This window comes from Phocoena sinus, chromosome 3, assembly GCF_008692025.1.
Source record: "Phocoena sinus isolate mPhoSin1 chromosome 3, mPhoSin1.pri, whole genome shotgun sequence".
In the NCBI taxonomy this organism is placed as follows: domain Eukaryota; kingdom Metazoa; phylum Chordata; class Mammalia; order Artiodactyla; family Phocoenidae; genus Phocoena; species Phocoena sinus.
In genome coordinates this window covers 10,922,329-10,949,917 of record NC_045765.1, presented here as the reverse complement: position 1 = coordinate 10,949,917, position 27,589 = coordinate 10,922,329, and the positions used below count along the sequence as shown (strand labels likewise).

The window sequence follows — 27,589 nt, the reverse complement described above, 5'->3', positions numbered from 1 at the left end:
CAACGCAAACAAAAATTAAATAAATAAATATTTAAAAAAATAAAAGAAACATAGGCCGGGGACATGCAGCCCCCACTGCCCCCCAGATCAGGGAGGAACAAGGCCAGTGGCTCCCACTAGGGCTCAGAAAACAGGCAGGGTATGTTCTCTAAATACTCTCCAGGAAAGGCAGTGGACCCTGAGCTCCCCAAATTCTCCTTAGTAAAGCGGACAGGGGCCCAAATCCCGTCAAGTCTTCTTTGAACAGAGAGCGGTGGTGGAGGGTGGTCCTGAACATACAAAATCATTCTTTTCCTGGCAATTCTCAGAAAAGTGGGCAGGGCAAGAATAGCTAAAACTCTTCTCAGAAGAGGGGTCAGGGGCAAGATTCCTCAAGGTTTTCCTTAGAACGGGGGCCGGAGGCAAGAAACCTAAGATTCTCCTCAGAAGAGAGTCGAACCCGTGACTCTAGTCAGAAGAGAGCCCAGGGCCAACGAAACCCCTCGGAAACAAGGCCGCGCCGCAGCTCGCCCAGTGTCCTTAGAGCGCGCCTGATGAGGCCCCGCCCACTGCCCGGCGTAACCGCCCCACGCCCGCCGGGCCCAGGCCACCTCCGATGCATTGTGGGTGGGGCGCCCCTGCTGAGCACTGCGGGGAACCCCCTGCCCATCCAGTTGTTGGCCGCCGGGCAGCCCGGCGTAACCCCCCGCCAGTGTCCGAGCGAGCCGGCCACGGATTAACGCGTCCTCATGCCCCACCCCTCGCGGTGTTCCTGCCCTGAAGCTAAAGCCCCGCCCCCGCAGCACCCTGACTGGACCCGAGGCCCGCTACACTCTCCCATTGGCAGGCCGTCTGTCAGTCATCTCGTCCCGCCTCCTTGGGCCCGCCCAGGCCCTCAGCCTGATCCCGAGGGCCAGCCGGCCAGCGCGCTCATTGGCCTCCGGCTGCTGTCCGTCATGAGCCTGGCCACGCCCTCTTCGGGGCGCGGATGCCGGGAACCCTGGCTGGACCTCATTGGCCTGCGGCGCCGCCACTCAGTGAGACGTGCCTCAACCCGGAAGTGTGCGAGGCGAAATCTGCCTAGCAACCGGGGAAGCCGGGCTGCGAAGCGGGCAATTTCAGTGTGAGACGGAGCGGCGAGACCGAGCGGCGGCTTCGAGCGCTGTGCGGCGGCTCCTCCCGCCCGGGGTCAGCGCCCTAGCGCGCGCACGCGCACCCCCGCCGCCCGAACGCGCTCCGCGCCACCCGCTCAGTTAGTCCGTCGATAGTCCGTCGTCCTGTCGCCGCGCCGCCGCCACCGCGGGCGCCACCTGAAGGAGCTGCCGCCGCGGAACCCGAGCGGACTGGATACGACCCTGCCACCCGAGGCCGCCCAGGGCCCAACAGCCGCCCGCAGAGGCGCCGAGCAACTTCGGTGAGTGAGGGGCGGGCGCCGCTGGTGGCGGGTCCCCGGCTTCCGGTGTCCCGGGCTTCTCTGGGGCTTCCGCTTCTCTGAGGGGGCCGCTTCCATGCGTGGACCCCCTTGTCTGAGGAGACCTGCTTCCCTAAACCCCGCCTCTCTGATAGGAGCCTCCTTTCCCTGAGGGTGCCCCATCTCTTTGAGGGACCGCCTGCCTCCCTGAGGGGCGCCTTCTCCGAGGGCCCCCGCCTCTTTGAGACTACCCCTCCCAACTTCTCTAAGGGGATCCCTGCTTCTCCGAGGGATTGCTTTTTGAGGGATCCCCTGCGTTTCTGGGACCCCCATGTCTTCCCTGAGGGACCCCCAACTTCTCTCAGGGAGATATCCCTGCTTCTAGGGCACCCTTCCCCTCACTTCTCTGGGGGACCCCCACCTCTGCGAGGAGATCCCTGCTTCTCTGAGCTGTTGTCCCACTGTTCTGTGTTCCTTTTTGGCCCTTGCCTTTTTAAGGTGTCCCCCACTTTTCACAGGTCTCCCTTTCCCCCTACCTTTCTGCGTTGCTCTCCCTGCTTTTCTGTCGCCACTTCTTTGGGTGACTTCCTCCTTTTCCCAAGTGTCCCCCAACTAATCTGAGGTGTTACGGCTTCTGTTAGAATCCTTGTTGGAGGTGTTCCCCACTTTTCTGATTTGACCCCACTTTTGATGGGACCCGCTACTTTTTGATGAGTACCTCCATTTTACTGAGGGGGCCCACTACTCTGAAATGCCCATACGTCTGACTGGATCCTTATTTACTTGAGGAAATGTTCCCCACTTTTCCAAAAAAGTTCCCATTCTGGGGGGGACTCCTACTAATCTGTGGATGCTGCAGTGTTTGGAGGGGTCCCTGGCTTCTCCAGAGGTCCTCCCCGTAATACGAGATGTCCCACTTCTGTTAGGCTCCTCACATCTCTGAAATGTGCCTGCGCTCTTTCAAGATACCTCCTCTCTGATGGAGGACACAGTGGATTTCTTCACTTCTCTAAAGGGTCCCCCTGAATTCCCAGGGGTTCCCCTTCCACTTGCCTGAGGACATGCCCCCTTTCCTGAGGTTTCCCTCCTGATTTGCTAAGGGAGAAACTCTGCCCTCATTTTTCCTTCGAGCCCTCAACTTCAGGGTTCCCGTATTTCTGTTTGTGGTACCCACTTCTCTCTATTCTGGAAGGAGAGATCAGAAATATACCCCTCCCATCTTCAGTCTTCTTTCTTGCCGGATTAGGGGTATTCTCTGAACTTTTACCTCAGCTTCCAGGGACCTGGAGGAATTTATGTTTGGAAGGGAAATTGGGAGACAGGCAAAAATAATGCTGTTTTCTTTCATCCTTTAAGACCTGCTAGATTTGGGGGAGCAGGAGCTGTTGTCGAAGGACAGTCTTGGTTGCTCCATTTTTGAGTCATGGGGCCACCACAGTGTTGTCAGGCCAGTGTAGAGGCAGGAGGGACAGGGCTGGAGCATTGTACCCCATTATCACACTTTCAACTTCCTGTCCCATCCCTCAGTCCTCCCTCTGCATAGTATAACTCACCCCCCCAAAAAAAGAAAAAAAAAAAGAGAAGAAAAACGCTCTTTCAGTTCTTCCAGCTGTGTTTTCTCTCCCTAGGCCCTCTGGTTTACCCCTTGATCTCCAGTGGATCCTCAATTTGTGGGCCACTCGGGTTTGAAAGGCAGAGCAAGAAGCAGGAAATGGGTCACCTTAGATCCAGGAAGGGTGGAAGGGAGGCAAGGCACAGGGGATTTGAATTCATTTCTCTAAGTTTTAGGTGACTTCAGCTTGGCTCAAAGGAAGTTTTTACGTGGCTTTTACAAATCTCATGTGTACCTTTTTTTTTTAATGGCCCACCCTGGATTCCAAGTTCACTCCAGTAGCTAATTTTATCTGTTTTGCTAAACGCAGAGCTCTCTGGAGCCCAAGTAGATGAATGCTGGCATTGAGAGATGGTCCAAAGGACAGGAATGAACTCAGTTTGAAACCTGAGTAACTTGTAACCACTTCGTGTCCATGCACAAGTCTCAGGCTAAAAATGTGGGGAAAATGTTCCTGAAGTGGAGTTCTGAAATATAGGCTGAACTTGGTTGGTTTAGCATTTCAACCAGTTCTTCCCTCTGATTCTGCTAGAACTGCAGTTCACTTAACAAGTTTGACTTAAGACTGTCTCTCTCCTGTTCATTTCCATCTGGGTCTTGCTTAATTTGAGTCCTTTGTGAAGACTCCTGCCGAGGCTATAATTTGAGTTCTAAATCTGTCGGTGGACCATGTGGACACAAGTTTCAACTCGAGCTATTTTCTTCTGTGGAGAAGCGCTTGGAGAGTTTCCTGGGCCCTCTGCTCCTGGGGTAGTCAAGTCCAGGCAGGAAGCTGCTACAGACCTGGTTGCTCCTCTACTGCCTCTTCCTGGTCAGCTTGCCCTGAGGGGAAGAGGAAATTTGGTGGGGAGCTCTGGGCTTAAGGTGTCCTGAGACAGGGCAGAGAAGTGCTGGCACATGTTTATTATTTGAAAATGAAGCCCATAGGACCAGCAAGGTGAGGTGTTAGGGAGGAGGGAACTTTGAAGTCAGAAGGACCTGATTCAGATTCTGGGTCTGTCCTTCCTAGCTGTGTGGCCTTGGATAAGTTATGGCACAAGATTAGCGCGTTACTAAATATTTGAGGGGGTCACATCTCTGTGAATGTGTGTAAAGGCGCCTACAAATGGGAAGTGCTTCCTAGATGTGTGAATGAATGAATCTGAGATAACAAACAGGAGGCAGCCAGCACAGCGCCTAGCACATGGTTGGTGTGCAATAGGTTGGTTGTTGTGCTCAGGAGATTATGGTTCTGGTCTGGACTCCCAGACAGGAAGCACTTGACATTTTGCCAAGGCCAAATATGCCCGCGGAGCAAAGAGAAAGAAACTCGGAGTGTCTCGTGCAAAACCCACTGCCCACCTGGGTCTAGTAGCGTTTTTCTGTGTTCAGATAGCAGACGTGAGATGGATTTGCTGTGTGACAGGGGTTTGTGTTTGCCTTCGCCTTGCTTTCTCCCTCTGTAAAATGGGGTATTTGTGAGTTAAGGCCATGGAGATGTATTACTATAATTAGACCACAGGCAAGATAGAAGATTATTACTAGCTTGAATTGTGGGAAGATAAAGACGGTGAACCATAAAGGATCACGGCCATATTTTGGGACTGCTTGACTGAGTGATATGCAGCAGTTACCTGATGAGTGATCTCTTCTTACACGTTAGAACCTTGGAAGAAGAACCGTTCTTTTAGGGTAATGGATCAGATTTGGGGACAAAAGACTGGAAAAGTGATGTACAAAGGCATTTATTGGCACACAAGAATAGTACATTGAGTGTGTGGCTTAGTGCCCATGAGGAGATCAGGATTCACCTTGAGTTCCCAAGGATTCAGAGAGCTGTGAAGATGCTAACTCAAACTCTGGGGATGGAGGCTGGGGTGGGCAGGACACTTTTTTTTTTTTGAGAGGGTTTTGTCTTAGCAATTAGTGAAAGCCTTAAAATCATGGCTGGTGAGTTGGGTCCAGCCTTTTTCACTTATTCATGTGGGGACAGATGGCACTTGCCCTTGATAGCTAAAACCCGGGTTGCGGGTGAATAGTGGGTGAAAAATCTGAGCTAGGCCCCCACTGCACCGCTTCCAAGTTTGAAGAAAAGGGTTTTTTCCCCTCTCTTGAAATATCCCCTTTCCCTCCCTCTGCCCCCATCCCCCCCCCCACAGAGTGAATTTACTATTGAAGCCAGGAAATATCTGCCAGTCTTAAATTTCTCTTAATTCTTTTAAGGACATTTATTCCATTATATGGGAAAGGAGCAAAGTTTATTATTTTTAAAATATAAAACATAGGGTAAACAACTTTAAGGGGATTATTATCCCTTTTGAAATTATGATGTCCCTTGTGTACCACAGACTTCACTCTGGTGGATGGTGGCACCACCACCAAGTCCCTTTTATCTAACGGGAAGTTTTTTAAACTGTTTTTTGAATTGAAAGATCCTTACAGCAAAAAAAACCTTCGGATAGTTAGAAACGATATTGATCTAGGTACATTTATTAGATGTAATGTAACCTGGTTATCCGTTGGTGGGCAGCTCTAAAAGGTATGTGGGTCGCAACACTGCCCAGCTTCTAACTGGACAATAAACTGTTGATTTATGTAACTGAAATAGCTGGGGAAGTCAGGGTTTCCTTCCTGTTGGAGACAGCACTGGGGGCATTAAATCCCTGTGGGATTTTGATGATAAGAAAGAAGCTGACCTCCCTCGGAATTGGGGAATAACTACCGTATGGAGTCGTTCCATCCAAATGAATGGATGTTGTTATTTTGAATTTCTAGTATTAATTTTGGCTTTATCCTCTCTGCAACCTGGCTGCCTTTGTTTACACTGGTGCATTGTTTGAATATGAATTTATCCCTCCAAACTGTCCTATAAGGGACGTTTAAACACTCAAGTAAGGGCTTAACTTGGCACAAGTTTTCCTGTGTGGCCATAAGGTAGGGTTTTTTTGTTTTTTAATACAACTAAAATTGGATTGAAAAATAGAAAGTGTTAGATTTTCTGGCTCATGTAACTTCCTATGCCAGCAAATAATTCAGCAATAAATGTGTGCCAGTGATGTGCTAGGCATACCATGCTGGGTGCTGGGGGCCTAGCAGTGAGCTGGGCCCCCAGGGACAGATGCAGTCAGCCCTCAAGGATCTTAACATCCCAGTCACAGACAAGTAAACAAATGAATGAAAGAATATCTCAGGGCTTCTTTGGGCATATTCCTGGATGTTGGGAGTTTGGGGTGGAGTTTCTTGGAGGTTTGGAAGTGAAACCTTACTACCCTTCTAATTTCCTCACTGGACTCCCTGCTTCTGTTTCCTCCTTCTGAAAGGAAGCAGAAATTATGGTGTTTTCCCGGTTGATTGTTGGCTTTTGGCACTAGTTGATCCAGGATGACTGTGGCTGTAGTCTTGGAGAAACAAAAGAGAGTCTGGAATGGTTATTGCCAGGAGCATTTTCAGCTTTACTTTTCTTGAAGTTGGTAGCAGTGTGTTTTTGGAATCCTGTGGCATTTCTTCATGGCAGTGCATATTATGCAAAGAGGTAAACAGCTATTAAAGCCCTTCTTGCCTTGTTTTAAATCTTAAAAAAAAAAAAAATCAGACAAGGGTAGTGCTTGGCTGTTGTTTATGGCATAGGAAACGTGAGATTTCAAATAGGTGGACTGCTTTGTCATGTATTAGTAGGTTCTTGGTGCACAGAGTTCCCTCTGCCCTAGGGTTCCCTCTTGTATTGGGACTGGGGAAGCACTATTTTGATCTTCCTATGTTGTGGCCCGGATTTGATGTTAGTCCACATAGATCAATTATGTGACAGGTGCTTTTCTTAAGTAGGTGTATTTTTGAGGGGTGGAGCCAGAGAGCCGGGGTGGATATTCATTCAGGGCCCAGGGCCCAGCAGGGGAGAGAGAGCATATTACAAGGAGAGTTTCTGGTAGTCTGTCTTCTTTTCCTTTCCCTTCACCCAAGTACTGACTCATGAGGTGAAGAGGAAGGCCCAGGCCGGAAGTGGGCGTGGACAAGCAATGCAGCTGTGCACGTGACCAGACTCCCACCTCTGGGCTCTGTTACCCTTGGGAAGTGGATGCTTGCTCTCTCTTCATTTCCTGTTCCCCACACTCCAGGCTGACTTCTTGGGCTCCAATTTGAGCGTAGAAAACATGTTCAGGTTATCACTTTTTGCTCAGTAAGCTGCTTTGTCAGAACTGGGAGCCACCAGTGGACCTGCACCTAGCAGTTCTAGGGGCTCAGCTAATGTACCCACAAACTCAGGACTATCTGGCAGGGTGGTTAACAGGATGGTTTCCTATTGCATTATCACAGTGTTCCCTGCAGGAGCTTGCCTGCAGAGGGCTGCTCTGGAGATGTGTATAGAACTAAAGGAAGCAGACAGTAGATAGATCCTTCTGCAAGAGTGTGCTCTTGAAGAATTAATTTGTCTTTGTTGCTTTGTAAAAGTGCCCTGTGTGCAGTAGAAACTTTGGAGCCAGAAAGCCAGATTCTGCCACTTGCTGGCTCTGTGACCTCAGGAAGGTGGCCTAACTGCAAGTGGCCTAACCTCTTTGAGCCTCAGTTTCTTCATTTGTTGGGTGGGGATGGTAAGCACGAAGCAAGCAGCTGGATTGTAGTAGGTGCCTAGTAAAGCTAGTTGTTAGCAGAATCATACCAAGGCTGACTATTCCTCTTGAGGTTGGCCCCCAAGTTTGGATACCTATCTATGGCAGTTAATACTGCCCAAGAGCAAACCAGTCCACGTTGGGGCCACAGGCTGCTGCGTATGGCTGAGGGCTGATGATCTAGAGGTTCCTCGATTGGCTGATTTTTGACAGTGGGTTCCCTTAGTTCATCATAGCCTTACACTGCTGCTGCTGCCGCCGCACCGCACCACCTTGGTGTACCATATGGACTTGCAGTGCCTCCTGAAGCATGACAGGGTAACTAGGAAAAAGGCTCAAACCTACACTCTATGTGGCTATAGTATGTTGTAGGAAAAGCCTTACTTTTGAGTGTGATGGAAATATTCATTTAACTTGCTAAGGGTCAGGCACCTGGCTGGACACAGGAGCTCATATGCTACTAGGAAAAAAGCAAGTTCATGAACTGATAACTGCAGCAAAATGCTGCAGTTGGATTGCGGAAGGAGAGCCTGCAAAGGAAGGGGCGATGGGGAGGGCTGCTTTTTAGGTGGCTACTCATTCCCAGGAGAGGAACAGCATGGGCACCGTCAGGGACCTGGAGGTAAAGAAACAATCTGGTGAGTTCCCTTGACCTGAGGAGGTTATGCTCATCTAAAAATCAGAGTTTGAACTGATCACATTTGGCAAGAAAAGCCCAAAGTTACCTTCTAAGGTAGAGAGTCTTATAAAATGTACCATAGTAGGATTCAAGATTGAACTCTAAAGTAATATTTAAATTGAGCTCTGAATAAGTATTTTCAATCAGAAACCAATGATGGCCAGTGAAATCAGACCATGCAGACTCTATTTATAATAGTATGCAGTCTACATGGAGTTTCAGGAGGACAGATAATGGGGGCTGCTTCTGAATTTTTTTCCTTTGAGAATTGTCATTTAAGCTGGTCTAAAACTCTTAATACAGCAGAACAGTTTTTTTTTTTTTTTTTGGCTGCGTTGGGTCTTCGTTGCTGCGCACAGGCTTTCTTTGCTCTCTGTGGCAAGTGGGGGCTACTCTTCGTTGCAGTGCACGGGCTTTTTATTGCGGTGGCTTCTCTTGTTGCAGAGCATGGGCTCTAGGCGCGTGGGCTTCAGTAGTTGCAGCACGCGGGCTCAGTAGTTGTGGTGCACGGGCTTAGTTGCTCCGCGGCATATGGGATCTTCCCGGGCCAGGGATCGAACCCGTGTGCCCTGCATTGGCAGGTGGATTCTTAACCACTGTGCCACTAGGGAAGTCCCCAGAACAGTTTTTTAACTTGCATGACATTTTCAAAGTTTAGGCTTTATATTTATACTTAACCTCATAAAGTATCTCTATTGAAGGTTGATTTTTGACCCAAATTTGAAAAAAAGATTTTACTGCTCCCAAACCAGGAGTTGGTAAAATTATAGGCCTGACTAGGTCAACATGCAAGAGGACATGGTGTTTGTTATCAAGCTGTGAAGGAGAAAACTAGAAAGACCCGCCTCCTGAATTTCCTATAGTGAAATGCTGGGCACCAGTGGAGGAGGGGAGTATTCATCCTATTAGGAAAACTTTGGGGAGGAATGTTTTCCTCTTTCCTATGTTAGGTTGGAAGATCTGCCATTTAATAACTGGGGAGGGGGGTGTGAACTGGATACCAAGTTTTTAAAACATGTTTTTCTTCATGTCTAAACCAAGGATGTTTATTAGCAGGCCACTGATGTGATTAATACCCTTTCTTTGTTAAGCAGGTTTGAATAGGTTGATCTCTAGACTTAAGACTGTCATATAGCATTTTTTTTTTTCTGGTAGTTTTCTGATTTTTTTTCCTGTTAATTCTTTAATTCATAGAAAACATGGTTCACTTACTAACTTTTCAAAGACTTAAAATTGACCTAAATTAGATATGCATATTTTTTTTTTTGTAAGCCATATATAGACACAAAAGAGATATTCCTTGCCAACTGGTGACACATGCAGATGAAGACAGAGTGGGAGATACACTTCCGGTTCACAATGATACTTCTGAGCAGTTTGTATTTAACCCTTTAGGGAAGCATTTGTGCTCAGAGCCCTGTAACAGTGGGATATCGTCAGGGCCACACAGAGACTAACTGCAGATGGAGCCTGAACTCCATGTTGCATCTACACTAAGCGTTCAGAATTGTGGTTAGAGACGATACTCAAACACATGTTGACAAAGTGGCTCATCTCTAGAGAGCTGTGCTTCAGAGAGCTTTTCTGCATACACGACAGGGATGGGGCAGATGGGTGCTTATCTGTCTCCCACAAACTCCTAATCTAGTGTAAAAGTGTTGTGATTTAAAAAATGACATTTGTTGTAGAAGCTGTAATGTGTTGGGAGTATTGTATTTTTCATAAAGCATAGTCCCTTTAACTATTTTCTGGTCCTTGAAAAAAGTACCAAAAATATCAAAGTACTAGGGAAATCAAATTCACATAGAAATGAATCTTTTCCTTTCCTTTCCCAACCAATTGCTTTGCAATCTCACCATCTGAGAGTGAATTCGGGGTGAAATAAGAAACTTTAAAATAATCCTCTTAGAGATTGTGGTTATATTGTCCCTAAACTCAATGAAAATAGTTTTAGACTTTAGAGTACTAAAGTGCAAAGTGTGGAAAGTAGTGCTCTTTTTTATAAAGGTACTTTTTTTTTAAACTTGGTACACTTTTGTAAATTAATTAATTAATTTATATTTAAAATTTTTGGCTGCACTGGGTCTTTGTTGCTGTGCGCGGGCTTTCTCTAGTTGCGGTGCACGGGCTTCTCATTGTCGTGGCTTCTCTTGTTGAGGAGCACGGGCTCTAGGTGCACGGGCTTCAGCAGTGGTGGCTCGTGAGCTCTAGAGCGCAGGCTCAGTAGTTGTGGCACACAGGCATAGTTCCTCCGCGGCACGTGGGAATCTTCCCAGGCCAGCGCTCGAACCCATGTCCCCTGCATGGGCATGCGGATTCTTAACCGCTGTGCCACCAGGGAAGTCCGAAACTTGGTACACTTTTGAATGAACAACCTGTTTATTCTTTGGAAAGCTTCTCAGAAAACAAGAGGGAGCCTAGTGTCACTGTTTGATAGCAGTAATCTAAAAATTGGTTAAAGTCTACATAACTAGGTCTGCTTAGCTTGTGAATTGAAGTGGTCCACAGTTCATTCCGTGTTCTGAGAGAGAAAGCCACCTAGAAAGTTTAAAGGTTAATGAATCCATCCCTTTGCAGCCCTATCTGCCCCAAAGCCCTCACACTCCAGGAGTAGCCAGCCAGCTCTGGCCCTTGCTTCTGCTGTTCTGGATGCCTGGGATGTTCATCCATTAAGAGCTAGCTCAAATGTCACATCCATAAAGATCTCCCAGACCCCTCTCCAGGGAGGGGAGCAGCCTCTTCCTTTGTGATTCCTGTCTTTTCTATGAATGCATTTTCTGCATTGAAAGCATTCTATGTCTTTCTGTGCCACCAGCCTGTGAACTTCTGGAGCTGGTGCCTATAGGCTCCCCAGCCTACAAAACCCTTGTGATGAGAGGTCTCTTAGACGGTTCTTGTTGACTGGTGTTTATAATGTAAGATATCTTAAATTTTGTCCACCAGGAACTTTAAAGACATTTTCTGATTAAAACCCCAAAAGTACAGTACCTTAAACATTTAGTAGGTGATGCTACTCCTTTTCAGTCGGTTTCACACTATTGTTGAGCCTTTGACCAATTTCTACTTTATAAAAGAGGACACGAACATGGATTTGGCCCAAATTTCTTGTCTTCAGTCCCTTTGTTGTACAGGAATTAGCTCAGTTGGTTTTTGGAAGTTTATCTAATAGTACATTAGAAAGATAATTAGAATATTTCTGCAGTGGTTAGGGTGGAAGGAGGCTTGGCTATTATTAGCAAGGATCTGGTCTGAAGGATATGAAGTGAATTCGGCAGAAATTTTTGTTTAACTTAATAACAGAAGTGTTTTTAGAGTATCATGTTAACTGGTACCCATAACTATTAATTGACTGCCTTGTTCTTAGGGCAGAGGGGAAAAACTTCAGGAGAAACATGGTTCTAGCCCTAGTTGTCTCTTAAATTAGGGTTTCTTCAGTTTTAGAATGGCATCTGAAGGTGATTGCATCATATTTCATAATCACCCAGCTGAACTATTTGCTGTTTAGTCCAGTACTATAGGCACAAGGTCTTTAGGCCAAGCAGTCTCAGCATTCACCCGCCTGAGCATCTGGTACCCCAAACAGGTCTGGATTCACTATCGCTTTTTCCATCTACACACTTGGCCCTCTCTTCCTATCACAGAAGTAAACTCTATTTCACCCTTTCCCAGCTGGAGAAGTTGGCACTGTCCCCTGGAGCAGCCCACCTGTCACCAGTGCACACCTCAGTCCATAGGGGTGTGTCATTAATATGTCACAGCTGATGCCTCCCTCTTTATTTTTTTTAATAAATTTATTTATGTATTTTTGGCTGCGTTGGGTCTTAATTGCTACGCGCGGGCTTTCTCTAGTTGCAAAGAGTGGTGGCTTCTCTTGTTGCGGAGCACGGGCTTCTCACTGTGGTGGCTTCTCTTGTTGCAGAGCATGGGCTCTAGGGGAGCTGGCTTCAGTAGTTGTGGCGTGCGAGCTCAGTAGTCATGGCTCGTGGGCTCTAGAGCACAGGCTCACGTGTGGCGCATGGGCTTAGTTGCTCTGCAGCATGTGGGATCTTCCTGGACCAGGGCTCGAACCCGTGTCCCCTGCATTGGCAGGCGGATTCTTAACCACTGCACCACCAGGGAAGTCCCATGCCTCCCTCTTTAAAACAGGATGGTTGTCACCTTGGTGACTCGTATGGGGGTTTGCCAGCTCAGATTCTGGAATCCCTGTGTCAATCTCAAGTCTTGGGTCTCCCACCTGACCACACTTTGCTCTGTTTATAGTTAATTAAGTTGGCATTAATCAAGAGCCAGGTGAGGAGCAGTGAGGTAATATTTTGCTTATATTGCTTTAATATGCATCATCTGATTAATCGTCGAGTAAAGCAGTTCTCAAAATAAACAGCTGCCGAATTAGAGTGAAAATCATTTGCTTTAAACTATCTTTGCATATGGGATTAGGGAGTTTCCTGCATTCCTATACCAAGTTACCTGTTTGAGAATAAACTGTTTTTGTTTGGTTTTTGAATTTGAAAATTCGAATTTCTTAGTAGCAAAGCAAATTGCTGACAAATCTGGGTCAGGGAAGGTGTTTGGGGGTCAACAACTTGTATTTTGTATCATTTTTAGTTTAAGGAATGCTTCTTTTTTGGCCCTGGGGAAGTTGTGCCAGACGTTGGCATTGAGCCCTTGGAAGATTTTGGGGGTAGGATTGATTGGGGGTGGAATCAACAACAAAAAGTTGCCAGTTAGGTGTGGAACTCAACACAATTAAAATGGGCTTTTTTTAACTTCTTATTGTGGTGGGGGCACATAGCAGAAAATTTTACTTGTAAAACTTATTCTGCATTAAGTGTTTTTAAAGTTTGGGGTCAAGACTAACAGTGGGTTAGAATTACATTGATTCTTTTTAAAAAATGAAATAGAAAATATCAGTACATTGCAAGGTATGTTTGGTGAAACTTTTGTTTCACTTGTATTAGGATATGTTATCTAGGTGTCTCATCATGAATTATTTGTTTTAACGCTGTGAAAAGAACATGGAAAGGGCCTTTTCTGGTGATTCTTCAGAACCTAATCTTGATATTGAGAGCTTCTTGTGATACTAGATATTTTATTTTCCCTATTAAAACTGTGTTTGTTTTATGTAGTCGAACATCTCCAAAGCCCATCCTATCTCAGGTTAGACTGTTTCCCGTGTTTCCTCCAAGTCACTGGAGAGGGAAGGGTGCAGATTTGCTTTCTTGGGGGATTTCACCTTCTCCCAGAGGCACGGGGGCAGATTGGGAGGTAACTGGAGAGGGAGAGCAGTCATCCCTGAAGTGTCTTTGAAGTGGGTGGGTCTGGAGCTTACTTTGTAGAACTCTCTTTACTGCGCTGTAAGAATTACGGTTTCGCCTATCCCCTGGAGGGGAACTTCTGTGTGACGACCCCGCCGGGGGTGGCATTCTAACCTTGGTTTTCAGAAGCAGTTGCCTGATGTCTCGCAGCTCAGTTGGAGCGAGGTCAGCAGTGAGCGCGTCGTGAGTCAGCCCTGGGCGCGGCCCGCCCGGCTCTGCCGCGGGTGAGCTGGCGACGACCCCCCTAACCCTGCGGCAGGAGCCCGCCCGAGCCCTCGTGGGAAACCGGCGCGCGGGGCCGGGCGTCCAGTGGAGTGCGGCCAGGAGGGGCGGTGCTTCCGGGGCGGTGTCGGTCTGCCTGACCCCGCCCACCACTATCAGGCCCCGCCCCAACCGACTGGCCCCGCCCATCCGGGCGCGGGCGGGCGGCGTCGCCTTTAAGAGCTCCCCGGTGTTTTGGGGGCCGCGGGCCGGGCGCGCTGACCTGGTGCGCATGTCCCGGGCGGTGACGCCGGCGCCGGGCTCCATGTGTGCGGCCGAGGGGCGCATTATCTGGCCGGCGGCGCGGGCGGGAGGGCGGACCGGCGGAGCGAGCGCCGCGGGCCCGGGCGGCCCCACAGGCGGACCGAGCGCGCGCGGCCCGGCGCCCCCAGCCCCTCGGCCGCCCGGCCCCGCAGGCGACCCCGACCCCGGCCCCGCGGCCCCTTGAACCTGCGCGCTGTCCTAGGGCCCGGCCGGCCCGCGGCCCGGTAAGTTCCGGACCAAAACTTGGCGGGGGGCGGGGGCTGAGGTCTTGCGAGGGAGACTGGAGCGGCAGGGGCGGAGGGTCGGGGGGCTGTGAGGGACCCCCTGTGTGAGCATGGAAAAGTGAGAGCGAGCGAGTACTGCTTTTATTCTGGGAGCGTCTTTCTTGCGCTGCCCTGGAAAGTTCCGCGCTCTGACGCCGCCCGGGCACGTGGGGGCCGGGCCGGGCGGGGGTCCTGGAAAGTCGCGTCGTCGCCCCTCTTCCTCCTGCGCTTCCTCTGGGGTCGGGGGAGGGGTCGGGCCGAGAGGCGCAGCTTCCCAGAGGCCGGGACGGGCTGGGGGGCGGTGGCACGTGGGCGCGCCGGGCGAGGGTCCCGGGCGGGGGTCGCGGGCTGGCCGGGCCGCGGCGCTGAACCCCGCGGCGACGGCGACGGCGGCTGCGGATCCCGTGTCAGAATAAGAGTCCCCGCGCGCCCACGCCTGCAGGGCTGGCCCTCCCCCCGCTCGCGCCCTTCCTGCCTGACCCCCGGGAGCCGCGGGACCCTTCCCCCTCAGTGGGTTCCGGCCTTTCACAGGGCTTTATACTTTAAATTTGCCTCCCCATCTAGGCGTTGGCTGTATTGATTTCTTTTTTCCCACCTGGAAAGGGTCGGCATCAGTGACTAGACAGCAGCAGCTGGCCTTTTAAAGGGATTATTGCCAAGAATCGGAATTGATCACTTCAACAAGGAAGAGCTTATGGGCAGGGCCCTAGCCTAGAGCGTGATTGACACTTGGTGTGTGCGCAAACACTGGGACCCAGAAATGAATGGGGATCCCTCCCTTAGGAACTCAATGACACATTGGGTGCACGTTTCTGCCCTGCCTTGGGAATTTTGCAGGGACTGCTTAATTTTGTGTATCTGATCCTATGCCTTTAGGTGTGTAGTTCATCCTTATCCTTAGAGCTTTGGATTCTTTAGATCAAAGTCCGAGTGAGTCACTTGCGACTTTAATTTCCTCTTCCTTACCCTTTTACTTCTTTCAGTTTTCTTGGAGTGCACAGTACTGGTTAAGTCTCTGGTTCCGTATGTCCATTTCACACAGTGACACCTTCTGGCTGTGGTAGCGCAGAGAAACTGAGGGACAGACAGCCTTCTGTGCAGTTGCTTTAGTCTTGGACCCACTGTCCTGTTGATGTTTTTATTTCTTCTGGTAGTGGTTACAAGTTTTCTTTTAAGATAGATTATGTGCAGTGTTTGCTGGCACCAGATCAGTATGCTGAGTAGTGTGTTAGACCTGACAGCAAACTGTGGAGGAAGGCTAAAAGATCACACCGGCCCCGATTTGAATGCCCACTGTGTGCTAAGCTCAGTGCACAGACATATTTCAGTGCCCTTAACAATCCGATGGAGGAAGAGAGAGTATAGTCCCCACTTTACAGGTGAGGAAACTGGGGCTTCTGGAGGTCAGGCTGCTTGCCCAAGACTGCTTAGTAGAGAGGCAGAGCTGGGCTTGCGCCTGCCCTGTGGGGCATCAGAGCCTAGGAGCTCCTGTTTGCAAGCCCAGTATGTGAGTATTTTCTGGGAGCTCCTAAAACACAAGGCCATTTATTTGTCCAGGCTCCAGTACACCTCTGCTTGGAGTTGGGGGATGACCTGGTGACACCATTTCTAGCCCTGCTTTGTCCTCGGAGAGCAGAGTTACCAGCTGGCTTTTAAGAACCAAGCGACAGAGTCACCCCTTTGCCTTGCTTCCATAGCCTGTAACTCAGAAAAGTTGGTCCTTTTCTAGAGGAAGCAGTTTAGGTTGGGGATTTTGAGAGTAATTTGCTAGACCCTTTCCTCAGTTACTCCCCCACCCTTCATCTTTCATCCCCTATTTCTCCCCTAAAATTCTGAAGCTGGGTTTTGCAGAGGATTGCCTCTCATCTTGGATGTGGTGTAGAGAATGGGATTAATGTATTAATGATTTGAATGCATTGTTATTTTCATTCAGATGACATCATTTTTTTTTTTAATGTCAAGTCATCTCTATTAATGCAGTATCATTTGGCGGATCCTACAATTTTATATTTTGATAGAGAGGAAAGAAATAATGCTGCTTTTGGTAAAAACAAAACAAAAAAAGTCCTGGAAGGATTTGTACCAAGATTAGGGGTAGCAGTAGTTTGTTTGTTTTCTTAACTTTTTGATACTTGTGTTTTATGATTTTTTTTTTTTTTAAAGAAGGAACATTTTATTTATTTATTTTTGCAGTACGCGGGCCTCTCCCGTTGCGGAGCACAGGCTCCGGATGTGCAGGCTCAGCGGCCATGGCTCATGGGCCCAGCCGCTCCGCGGTATGTGGGATCTTCCCGGGCCGGGGCACGAACCCGTGTCCCCTGCATCGGCAGGCAGACTGTCAACCACTGCACCACCAGGGAAGCCCAAAAGAAGGAACATTTTAAATTTAAGTAAAAAATGACTCCAATTCTCAACTGTTCAGTAGTTCTCACTTGTTTTGTATCACTTATTTTGTGACTTTGTGGCATTGCGAGTAGTGATTTCTGTATTGATTTATTCAATAAATATCAATGTGCTTACTGTGCCTCCGGCACCATGCTAGGAATCCCTGCTCAGTGGAGTTTACTGTGAGATTAATGGGAGAGAAATCGTAACTAATCTCATAAACTTGGGGAAACTTACAAGGGCCAAGGAGAGAAGGATGCTGTGACATGGTGAGCAAGACTTGAGAGGGTCTTTTTTCAGCTGGGATCAGAGGACATGTAGGAGCTAAATAGGTAAAGTGAAAAAGGGAGAGCATTTCTGGCAGAGAGAGTGCTTGGGACTGAAGGAAGATCAGTATGGTTGGAGCAGAGAGAGACAAATGCGCAGGCTCCAGGGCTGAGGCATCTGGAATTTACCTTGAGAACAGTAGGACCTCACTGAAGAGGATAATACAGGGACCCATGTGATGAGGGTGCATTGGGCCTTAGATAGCAGAAGACTGGAAGATGGTGCCTGAAGGACATGAGGGGGAGAGTAGCGAAGCCATTCTGAAATGTTGGCATTTTCTTGTGTTCTGTTGGGAGAAGATCAAGAATGACCTTCAGAGTCCTGAATGTGTCTGTTTCCAAGAGACAGAAATGTAATGCCCTTACCACTGAATCCAGTTAAGGACTCTTGGTGTGGGTGTGTTAACCTCTGAAAGCATAGGCAACTCAGATGCTTACCTGGAGAACTACCTGTTTGGACTTGGTAGTCCAAACTACCAAGTTTGGACTTTGGGTGTTTCTGTGCCATCAAATGGAATGGAAAAGATTATTTTCCCTAGGCTTATTTTTTTCTCCCTGATGATTGAGTTAATTTATGCTCATTGTAGAAAACTAGGAGGATTATGAAACAGGTGAGTAGGTGAGGTCTTCATGAGCAGTCATCCTGGGGTAATAGAGTATCATTGGGATTTTCTTGTAATAGTTGTCGGGTTAGGAAGTGCAGCAGAACCAGAAGAACGAGTTGGCAGTGTCATAGATTGAGGCTTACAGAACTGTGCAGCCTGCCAAGTGTGGTTGTTTGTTAGAATGGATGCTCTTGAGTTATTTGAACTGTTTTAGGAGGTGAGTTGGACAGCCTGGCCTCAGATTGCTTTTCTTTCAGGTAATGAAACTTACTTTGTGTGCTAACTGTGCAAAGCTACATCTTTGCCTTGAATTAGGAAGGCAACGTGTTAAGAAGGTTGACGTAAAAAAATACAGGGGACCTGAAGTGGTGGCAGTGAGATGGAAGTAGTGAGACTGGTGTTATGAGAAGCAAAAGTACCAGCTGGGGACAGATCTTACATACTTGTGGATTCCGGCAAACAGGATCCAGGACTTCTTAGTCAAGAGGAATGTTAGACCACGGGCTTCTTGCCCCTCCTCTTGCTTTCTAGGCTGTATTTATGACCTCTTTTTGTGTGTGATGAGAATGTAGGTTAGTCTTTTAGAAGACAGAGAAACTTACTCTAATTGAATACCTGAAGGTAGCCGTAGGAAGTGACTTGAAATCCTCTGGAACCCTCCAGGGTATGTGGGAAAGGGTCTTTGTGGCTTCAGTGCACTGCACTCACTTTCTCTCGATTTTCACAGAGGTACTTGAATCCTTCAGCCATTTCTTCTGCATCTCCATCTCTAGCCTTGAAACCACTTGACCTGCCTTGCTAGTCAGGTCTTTTGGTTTGAACCTTCAAAGCTAATTCATCCTAAATGAGGTAATGCCTTTGAGTACACTTTTAATAAATAGTGCTGCATTATAGTGGCCAGCCAGATCCTCCTGGTGCCAGGGAGGTTGTTCCACATCCAGTACCGCCTGCTCTTTACCATGTGAGGCCGTGGGCCTGTTCCCAGGTAGCAGGTCCCTGTAATGGTGTCATGGGTCAGCCCTGGCTTTGCCTTAGGTTGGGTGTGAGCTCCACCCGGCCACTTCCCTGTGGCTTGACCTTGGTGAACCTTGTCCTCTGTTTCCCATTTCTAAAAAGGGGGTAGTAATGTCTGCCTTAAATGGCTGAGTTGGGAGTGAGATAATAAATGCCAGTGGCATAGCACAGCACCTAGTATGTGTACCTGCTCAATAAATTGGAAGTTCAGTGAGTGTACCATCATGACTAGAGCAGATGAGGCAGAGCCCCAAAGCATTAATGACTGTTGTGCTTCTCGTGTGTGAAGCACCTCTATGTTTGTGGGACAAACCATCACTGTCTCTGCCCCTTGGAACCACAACCTTGTTCCCACATTTCAGATGGAAGAAGGTGAAGTCCCTACAGAGGGTGATACTTGCCAGAGTCACCTTGCTGATTTTTCTACAGCTGGGACTGGGCCCCAACCTTTCCGATTTCAGACTATGAATGTTTTTCCCACCAGCCTCAGTGCCTCCCTGGTGATACAGAATGGCTAGGTTGGTGGTGCCTCATCAGGGCAAAGGAGACACAGCCCCTTTTCCTGATCCCGAGCTTGCTGAACCCCACATTCTGATTTTCAGGGTCAGCCCTTCCATTTGTAAGATGTTTGCCAGGCAGATTCTCATGGGGTCCTGCCTTTGAGAACCCAGAGGCGCCCCTGTAACTCTGGCTTTATCACTGAGTGGACTCTGCTCAGGGATGAGAAGTAGGTTGCTTGGTGGTGCTTGCAGTGGCAAACAGGAGAGTTTGTTCCCGAATCCTGTCCTCCTTCCGCACTTACAGTACTAGCCAGTTTGGGAATTTGACAGTTCTGACTACAGCTTACCACTCTTCAGCATTGGGCAGGTTTTCTGGCCCCCTGGCCTCAGCTTTCCCATCCATAGACAGGGACTATATCTTAATCTCATGGGATGGCTGTGAGGGCAATTGGGAAATGTTTAAAAGTAGTCAGGGATATCCTAGCCCTTGATCCTCCATTTACCTCTGAGACAGAAATCCTTCTCTGGGGAAATTCCCTGGCAGTCTAGTGGTTAGGACTCCTAGCTTCCACTGCAGGGGGCACAGTTCGATCCCTGGTCGAGGAACTAAGATCCCACGTGTCTTTAGGTGGGGCCAAAAAAAGAAAAGTAACCAAAAAACAAAATGCTTCTCTGCCCAGAGGACAGCTACATGATGATCCCCCTGGGTCTTACATCTCAGTTATCACACACAATGAAACACTCAGATTGAGGAGCTAGATTTTCTTTTTTTTTTTTTTTTTTTTTTTTTTTTTTTGGCTGTGCTGGGTCTTCATTGCTGCACGCCGGCTCTCTCTAGTTGCGGCGGGCAGGGTCCACTCTGTTGCGGTGCACGGGCTTTTCATCGCAGTGGCCTCTCTTGCTGCAGAGCACGGGCTCTAGGTGCACTGGCTTCAGCAGTTGTGGCTTGCGGGCTCTAGAGTGTGGGCTCAGTAGGTGTGGCACACAGCCTTAGTTGCTCTGCGGCATGTGGGATCCTCCAGGATCAGGGCTCGAACCCGTGTCTGTTGCATTGGCAGGCAGGTTCTTAACCACTGCGCCACGAGGGAAGCCCTAGATTTTCTTTATAACAAAATTCCACCACAACCTAACAGTTTGGAGGTCTTCAGAACTTATTGTAAGGAGATCTCACCTAAAAGGTCAGTCAGGTTATCCGGAAGGGAAGTGAAAAAACCTTGTGGTCTTAAATCTGCATATAATCCCAATATAACATTTCCTACAATCGCAGTTGTTCTGTGCAATTAGCCTTTGAGTCAGTAGCTGTTAAACTTGACTCAACACATTCTTACCTTAGAGGCAGCTGCTCACCATGACCTTGGAGGTGAGCAGGTTTCAGGCCAGTATCTTCGTCACTTGAGTTTCCATTTGGTGGACTTTGTGGCAGTGACAGCATATTTTTAGCTTTCTTGTGTGTTTTGGGCAGGCTCACTCTGCCAGCAGTTTTGAAAACTTTGCTGCTACAATCTTCATTCATCCACGGAGGAAACACATTTTTTTCGCAATTGCTCAGTGGTGTGGGGAAAGTAGGAGCATGGCAAACTGAATCCTTGGTTTGAAGGTGTTGATTGAAATTGGTTGAGTCACTCCAGACCTGTGATATTCTCAGGGCTTGCATATCATTGACAACACCTGAACCTCATTTTGTCTTCTCTCCTGCATGTAAAGGGTTAATGCCCACCCCCTTCAATGACGGGCAGTTCTTTCAGAGGATTCTGGAGTCAGATCCCTCCCTGGGACTCTCTTACACCCACCAGAACCTGGGGTGATTTCGAGGGTTTGATTAGTATTTTCTTTAACACTTTTGCTTGATTAGCTGACCTTCTCAGCAGTTTGTATGTTGGTCATCTGTCTCTTGCCTCTCTCCGCAAACCTTTAAAGTTTTTATTGTTGAGGCTTTTCGTTTGTTTCAACCTTACAAGTGACATTTCCCGATGCCAAAGACTGGGGAAGTGGTGGGAGCCTCAGGTGTCAGTAGTAGTTTGCATTTGAAGTTTTCTTGGTTAAGGATATGAAGGGACTGAGTCTGGATTAAAATGTAATTGTAGCCTTACTGTCAATTTATATTTGTCAGGCAGAGCATTAGAAATGTAACTATTTTTGGTCCTTGGGCAGCAGACAATGTAACATTCACCTGGGACTAGCTTGCTTCTGTGTGCTGTTTTGCTGAACCCAGCAAGGCAGCATACAGACTTCCAGATGAACAGGACAGCCCTTGATGTTGCAAACTGGAAACTGAGGCCTGAGAGTAGGAGTGGCCTGCCCTGGGTTGACTTGCAGAAGAGAGAACATAGATCTCTGTTCCCTTCTAGTGCTTCCTGGTCTGATCTCTGTTATCCTTATTTCTTTATGGCCTGGTTAGTTTAGAATTTTTTGTTTTGTTTTAGGTTTCTCTTTTATTTATGTAGTGTAGGTCCATTGGCAGATTTCCTTCCTCAGGGCTTTGTTTTTTGAGGTCATCATGGTATCTCTGGTGTGAGGATGGGACAGGACACAGGGAAGAAGAACTCAGGGCTGCTTCTGGAGTCTCAGGGCTGCCTTCAAAACAAAACAAAACAAAACAAAAACTCTAGCTGTGTTTCCTGTTCTGGAATTGAGTGGTTGATGGCTTTCAATTTTAAGAGCATTAAACTGCTTTTCCCCATCTATTAATAAAAAGTAATGACACTTATTATTTAGTCATCCTTCGGGTGATCCATTTTGGGTGTCCATTTCAAGATTCAAAAAAGCTGGCCATCAGATCCTATACGAGGCTCTGATGGTCAGCTGTGCTAGTCTGGGGCAAGAGTGAAGGACCTTAACACTCAGATAAGGATGAGTCTAGGACAGCACAAGCTGGCTGCTAAAAAGCTTCGAGGGAGGTTATTTTTTGCATATCCTTTATATGTGGGGAAGTCCATTCTGCCTGCTGAAGTAGTCTTTAAACCATTTCATAGGAGAACTGGTTAGAGGATTGATCATGTTCTTGGAAGAGAGAAGATTGGGTGGGGGGGGGTGGCGAGGGGTTCCAGGAGACCCATTGGTGAGTTGGGATCTCAGCTCAGGATTGGACAGTTGGCCTTTCCTGCTGTTGGTGCCATCAGGTATCCACTCACCCCCCTCAGGGAGAATGGAAGGGGTTCCTCTTACTTTCCAGAGATAAGATCAGGTGACCCTGACACAAAAGGCAGCAAGAGTGGACAGGTCGCCACCTGGGGAAGGTACTTAGCATTGGGTGAGCAGATGAGAAACATGCACCTTCTGTGAAGTTTAAGATGGTGGGAGCATGCCCACTTTGTTACCTTGGTTTATTGCAGAAGGGAGAAAGTAACTTAAATTGCTTAGAAAAATTAGGGTCACTTTGAATCAGTTTAACCAGTCTTCTAAGTCTATGAACTAGGGTTGGCTAATTTTTCTTTTAAGTTATTTTAAAAAGTTAACCCATTGACATAGAAGAGCCTAAGCTACTCCAGTAGGTGGCCTATGGAGTGAAATGCAGTACAGGTGTCTCAGGCCCTGAGATAGTGGGTCTTCGGTTTTAGGGGTGCTGAGTATGAGCAAAGGTGAGGTGAGCTGGGCCCTAGAGAAGGGTGGTCTGAGATCGTGTTTACTGCCTGGGAGAAGGTGGGCATTGGTGAGACCCAGGGCGCAGCCTGTGACCCTGGATGGCCAGTTTCTGCTTCACTAGGAGAATGTAGTGTGTTGAGGTGTGGCGGTCCTGTGTGACCATCAGGGCTCAGGACCCTCATGAACAGGAGGCACGTGTCTTTGACCCTGACAGATCTTGGCTGGCTCTGGGGGCTGGGTGCGGAACTTGATTTGTCCTTGTGTCTCTTCCTCCCCAAAGAAGTAGTGCTTTGTGTTAGATGAAAGTGTGATAAATAATGGGTAAAAGAATAAAATATCTGAGGGACTGTTGTATATACGAGTTTGTTCTGCTCTGTTCCCAAGAGTGAAGTAGTGATGGATAGGTGGAAATTAGAAGGACGTGGCCCTTAACTTAGCCTGAAAAAGAGCTTTGTAGCAATTAGAGGGACCAGGAAGAAGCTCCATGTGATTCCTGTGCCCTAGGAGCTGGCTGGTAATCAGCATTTTTTTTTTTTCGATGTGGACCATTTTTAAAGTCTGTATTCAATTTGTTACAATATTGCTTCTGTTTTATGTTTTGGTTTTTTGGCCCTGAGGTATGTGGGATCTTAGCTCCCTGACCAGGGATCGAACCCACACCCCCTGCATTGGGAGGCGAAGTCAACCACTGGGCCACCAGGGAAGACCCGGTAATCAGCATTTTCTGGATTCTGAGAATTTTCCAACTTGAGGTTTTGGACACTTTTCCAAACAGACCTAGGGCGATTAAGACACTTCTCTGAAACATCACATGAATTTTTCCAACAGCTGCGGCTTCCTAGTTAGAGAATGTTTCCCTATTTCATGCATTGCTCAAATGTTTCCAAATCCTGACTCTTCTTGTAGAGTTCAGGGGAGAAGACAGGTGGGTGTCTTACCCAATGACAATACTGGTTTTGAGAGTAGGGAGAGGGGTTGTGGACACAGGAAGGAAAGGGGCCGTGGGGACCTGACAGTTGGAAAAAAAATGACTTGGGTCTGAGAGTGACATCTGCCTGATGATGACCAAGACACCATCAGGGTCCTGATTTTGCGGTCATGGGTGGGAGTGAGGAATCAGGTGAGGGCAGCAGCCTGGTGCCTCATATGCAGAGCTGGGAGGGCCAGCACATGCCCTGGCCACCACCCACCTTAGGAAGCGCTTCCACAGGGCCTGGGCTGTCCCCCAGCTCCATGTCCCTTGGCCATGTGTCTTCTACTGTCCTTGCACTCTCCTTGCTGTCTTTGGCCAGAGGACCTGTCTCCTTCCCAGTGGTCTGTGTCTGCTCTGTTCCCTACCTCATGCGTGAGTGCTGTGCTGTTCTGATGGAAGGAAAGAAGATAATTCTGCATATCTGTTCCTTGCCAGGGACCCCTGGTCTGCTCTGTGGAGTGCTAAGAGTGGTTGACTTGTGTGTACATCTCACACAATGGAAAAGAAGATGAAGAAGTCCTAGTTTATGACCTAGGCTGGCAGTGTTTTTTTTTTCCCTTAGTTTTTTGCTGCGCCCCGCAGCATGAGGGATCTTCATTTCCAACCAGCCTCAAACCCGCGCCCCCGACAGTGGAAGTGCAGAGTCTTAACCACTGGACTACCAGGGAAGTCCCTGGTAGTGTTGATCAAGTCCTTTAAGCCCCTTCCCTTGGCTTGTATGTACCCTAGCAGGTAGGGGCTCAGAAATATGTGCTTCGTCAACCTCTGAGGGTTTTAGTGCCTTTTGCAGAAGGTGAAGATGCACATGAGTTACTGAATTTGCTGTATGGTCCATGGAATGAGGGTTTGCACAACAAGGCTCATTCCTCCAGGAGGTTTCTAGCAATTCAGTAAAGGGCTAAGTTAGTGTGCTCTTGTAAGAGGGAATCGAGGGTGTGCTGATCTTTGCTTTAGGAAGTCTTCCCGTAGCCTTGGGAAGGATCCAGCCTTAGGATGGCCTTAAGAGTCCGACTTCCCTCGAAGGTGTGGTGGTACAGATTTGAGCCTGGGTCTGGGAGATGGCTGACCTGCATCTGGATCCCCATTTAACTTCTTAATCCTGTGACCCTGGCCAATCACCTTGACTTATCTTAGCCTCTTTTTTTCACCTGTCAAGTGTGGGCATCAATGGCAGTCCCCTGTGTGAAGTGTGGGTGACAGTGACAGTCTCCCAGTGTGAAGTGTGGTTAGTGTTGGTAGTACCTCATTCTGTGGTTATGAGGATTAAATGAAATCAGGTATGTAAAGTACTGGCACCATGCCTGGCACCAAATAAAGAATTTAATAATCATTATCCACTGTTGCACTTTTCTTTTCCTCCTTTAGTAACAAAATCTCTTGTCAACGTGTTAAAGGTGATTCTTTAGATGTTCCTGCGTTTGTCAGCAGTGAGCTTTTTTTTCTGCAGCAGTTTGAATCTGTGTGCCCAGTGGTAGCTTTCTCAGTGGAGAATCAGGCCCTCCCCTTTCTGTGCCACCAAAGTCCGATGAACACTGATGAGTCCTGGACCATGGGGGACAGTGGAGCCCCCACTCTAGCAGTAGTGTGACTGGGGTCTTGGGGACAGACCTGCAGTGCCTGGGGCTCAGGCTGGATCTTGGTGCTGGATGGTTAGGTAGGACCTAGGTCTGTGTGAGGTGGCTGGTGACAGAGCATGGCAGTGGAATAGGCCTCGGAGGAGGACAGAGGGTCCCTGCAAGGCTGGCCCAGTAAAGGTGAGGTGAGTGAACACCCCTACCCTTGCCCCTGTGGCACTACTCCTCCTCTCTCCTCCTCGCCCCTTTTGGTCTGGGAGGGCTAGGGCTGGGACTCGAGGCGACTTCCCAGGGGATTTCTTGCTTTGGGTTGGGTTGTATTGGCAGGACTGTGCTTTGAGAATATTGGAATGAGGTGGACTTTGTGGGCTACTTGGGAGCCTGACCCTACATAGGACAGTGTTTCTCTGGCATGTGTGGTCTACATTCTCAACAACTGACAGCTTAGAAGTATACCTTTGCCTGGAAGATAAAGTGTGTGCTGGCCTCGTGTGTGCCCATGTGGTGTCCTGTATATATTGGTTTTGTGTGCACCCTTGTGTGTGCTTGTGCACATGTGCTTATGCACGTGTGTGATGGCTCTATATGTGCTTGTGCGTGTGTGTATGTGTGCAAATGGAAGAAAGACATTTCAGTCCGTGTTGGACATGGGCTTCGTGTGGCAGAGTCCTGCCTTTTGTGGGGTCCCCAGCCCACTCTGGGGTGAATCTCAGGTAGAGACAAAGTCCCACTGAGGGCACAGCCCACAGGTTTCTTTGGGCTTCTTATTTTAAGTCAGAGATTCACATGACATTCGCATTGTATCTCATAGCACATCAGGTTTAGTACTAAAATCTGCTACCAGCAAGGAAATCTCCAGCTTGCAGCGGAAGCCAAAACGAAGTGTATTTCAAAATTCTGGTGTCCTCGCCGTTGCATCCCAGGAAGCAGGCCTTTCACTCTTCTAAAGCTTTGGTAGGGCCCGGGGATTTGGTCTTTGCTGCCTCTCTCCTCCAGTAGCGGGCTTCTCTATGTGTCTGACTCTCTAGCACGGTTTCCTTCCTGCTTGCTCCCTAGATGCTGGCTCTTCGGCTGAGTCAAGCAGAACTCTTCCCAGCCAGCAAGGCCCTGTGTCTGCCCAGCACCTCTTCTCCCCAATGGGCCTTCTGTGAGGATAGAGTGATGGGAAGTGTCTATGCAAGGTGCTGGGAAGCTCTGATGGCGTAGAGAAGCCTGGTGTAGCCCACCCTCCCCTCTTCCCTACCTCCTCTGAGACCTTGGGAAGGCTCTGCTTCTTCCATCTTGGGCTCATTTTACCTTATAAGGGCTGGGGGCAGTGAGGACAGTCCTATGGTTCTCTGAAACACCCTCCCTGAGGAGCCCCTCTGTTCCTGACCTCCTCTGATCATACTTTTATCGTTGGGTACATTGTCAGGAAGATGTGGTGTCTGTTCATGTCATTTCTCAATTTGTTCTTTTTTTTAAATATTTATTTATTTATTTGGCTGCACTGGGTCTTAGTTGAGGCACATGGGATCTTCGTCGTGGCATGCAGGATCGTTTTTTAGTTGAGGCCTTTGAACTCTTAGTTGCGGCATGTGGTATATAGTTCCCTGACCAGGGATCGAACCTGGGCCCCCTACATTGGGAACGTGGAGTCTTAGCCACTGAATCACCACGGAAGTCCCTCTTAATTTGTTCTTAATTGGCTTATGTAGTGTAAGCCACAATTTACTGATAAATGTTGCCATCGTTGTAGTTTCTTCCTTGGAACTTTGCAACATTTTAATCATTCATGCAGTTTTTGTGATCCTTGTGATACATCATCAGAGTTTGTGGCAATGATGAAGTGTCTGGGGCTGGGAACTGGCTTGTTGGCCTGGACCTTGCCATGAGGCCTTGGGACTTCTGGGCTGAACACGTGGCCTCAGTCACGGCCATCAGTGCTGTGATTGGTTGTTGGATGGCTCCAGCCACGTGTCAGAAGTTACTAGATGGTTTTGACTGTTTGACCTGGTTCCTGACAGATAGAGAAACTGAATCCTGCCTCTTAGGAAAGCTTGGTTGCTCAGATGGTTGTAGCTTGTTTTGTATTTGAAGACCCAGCATCAGACTGGAATTCCAGAATTCTACCAAGGCCACCCTTCTGTCCAAAACTCAGCTAGGGGGCATCTGGAGGTTTGTGTGTGAACGATGCTGACTTTGCCGTCTGCCTAGGTACTCACTAGCTGCTCTGGATTTGGATCTAGGCGGACCCTTTGGTGTTCTGGAAAGTACCACCTTA

The 27,589-nt window shown here is 48.3% G+C and overlaps 1 protein-coding gene across 4 annotated transcripts in view; it reads left to right on the top strand.

Moving 5' to 3' along the window:
• The first annotated feature begins 1,051 nt into the window (after positions 1-1,051).
• The window catches only part of GATAD2A (GATA zinc finger domain containing 2A), a 101,290-nt gene continuing 74,752 nt past the window's right edge, over positions 1,052-27,589 (top strand). For 2 of the 4 annotated variants that reach the window (XM_032625874.1, XM_032625875.1), the window contains exon 1: positions 14,051-14,328. The gene's annotated coding sequence lies outside the window, so the exon portion shown is untranslated. Of the gene's footprint in view, positions 1,394-14,050; positions 14,329-27,589 lie in introns of those variants that run through there. The other 2 variants (XM_032625873.1, XM_032625878.1) reach the window with 2 other exon arrangements.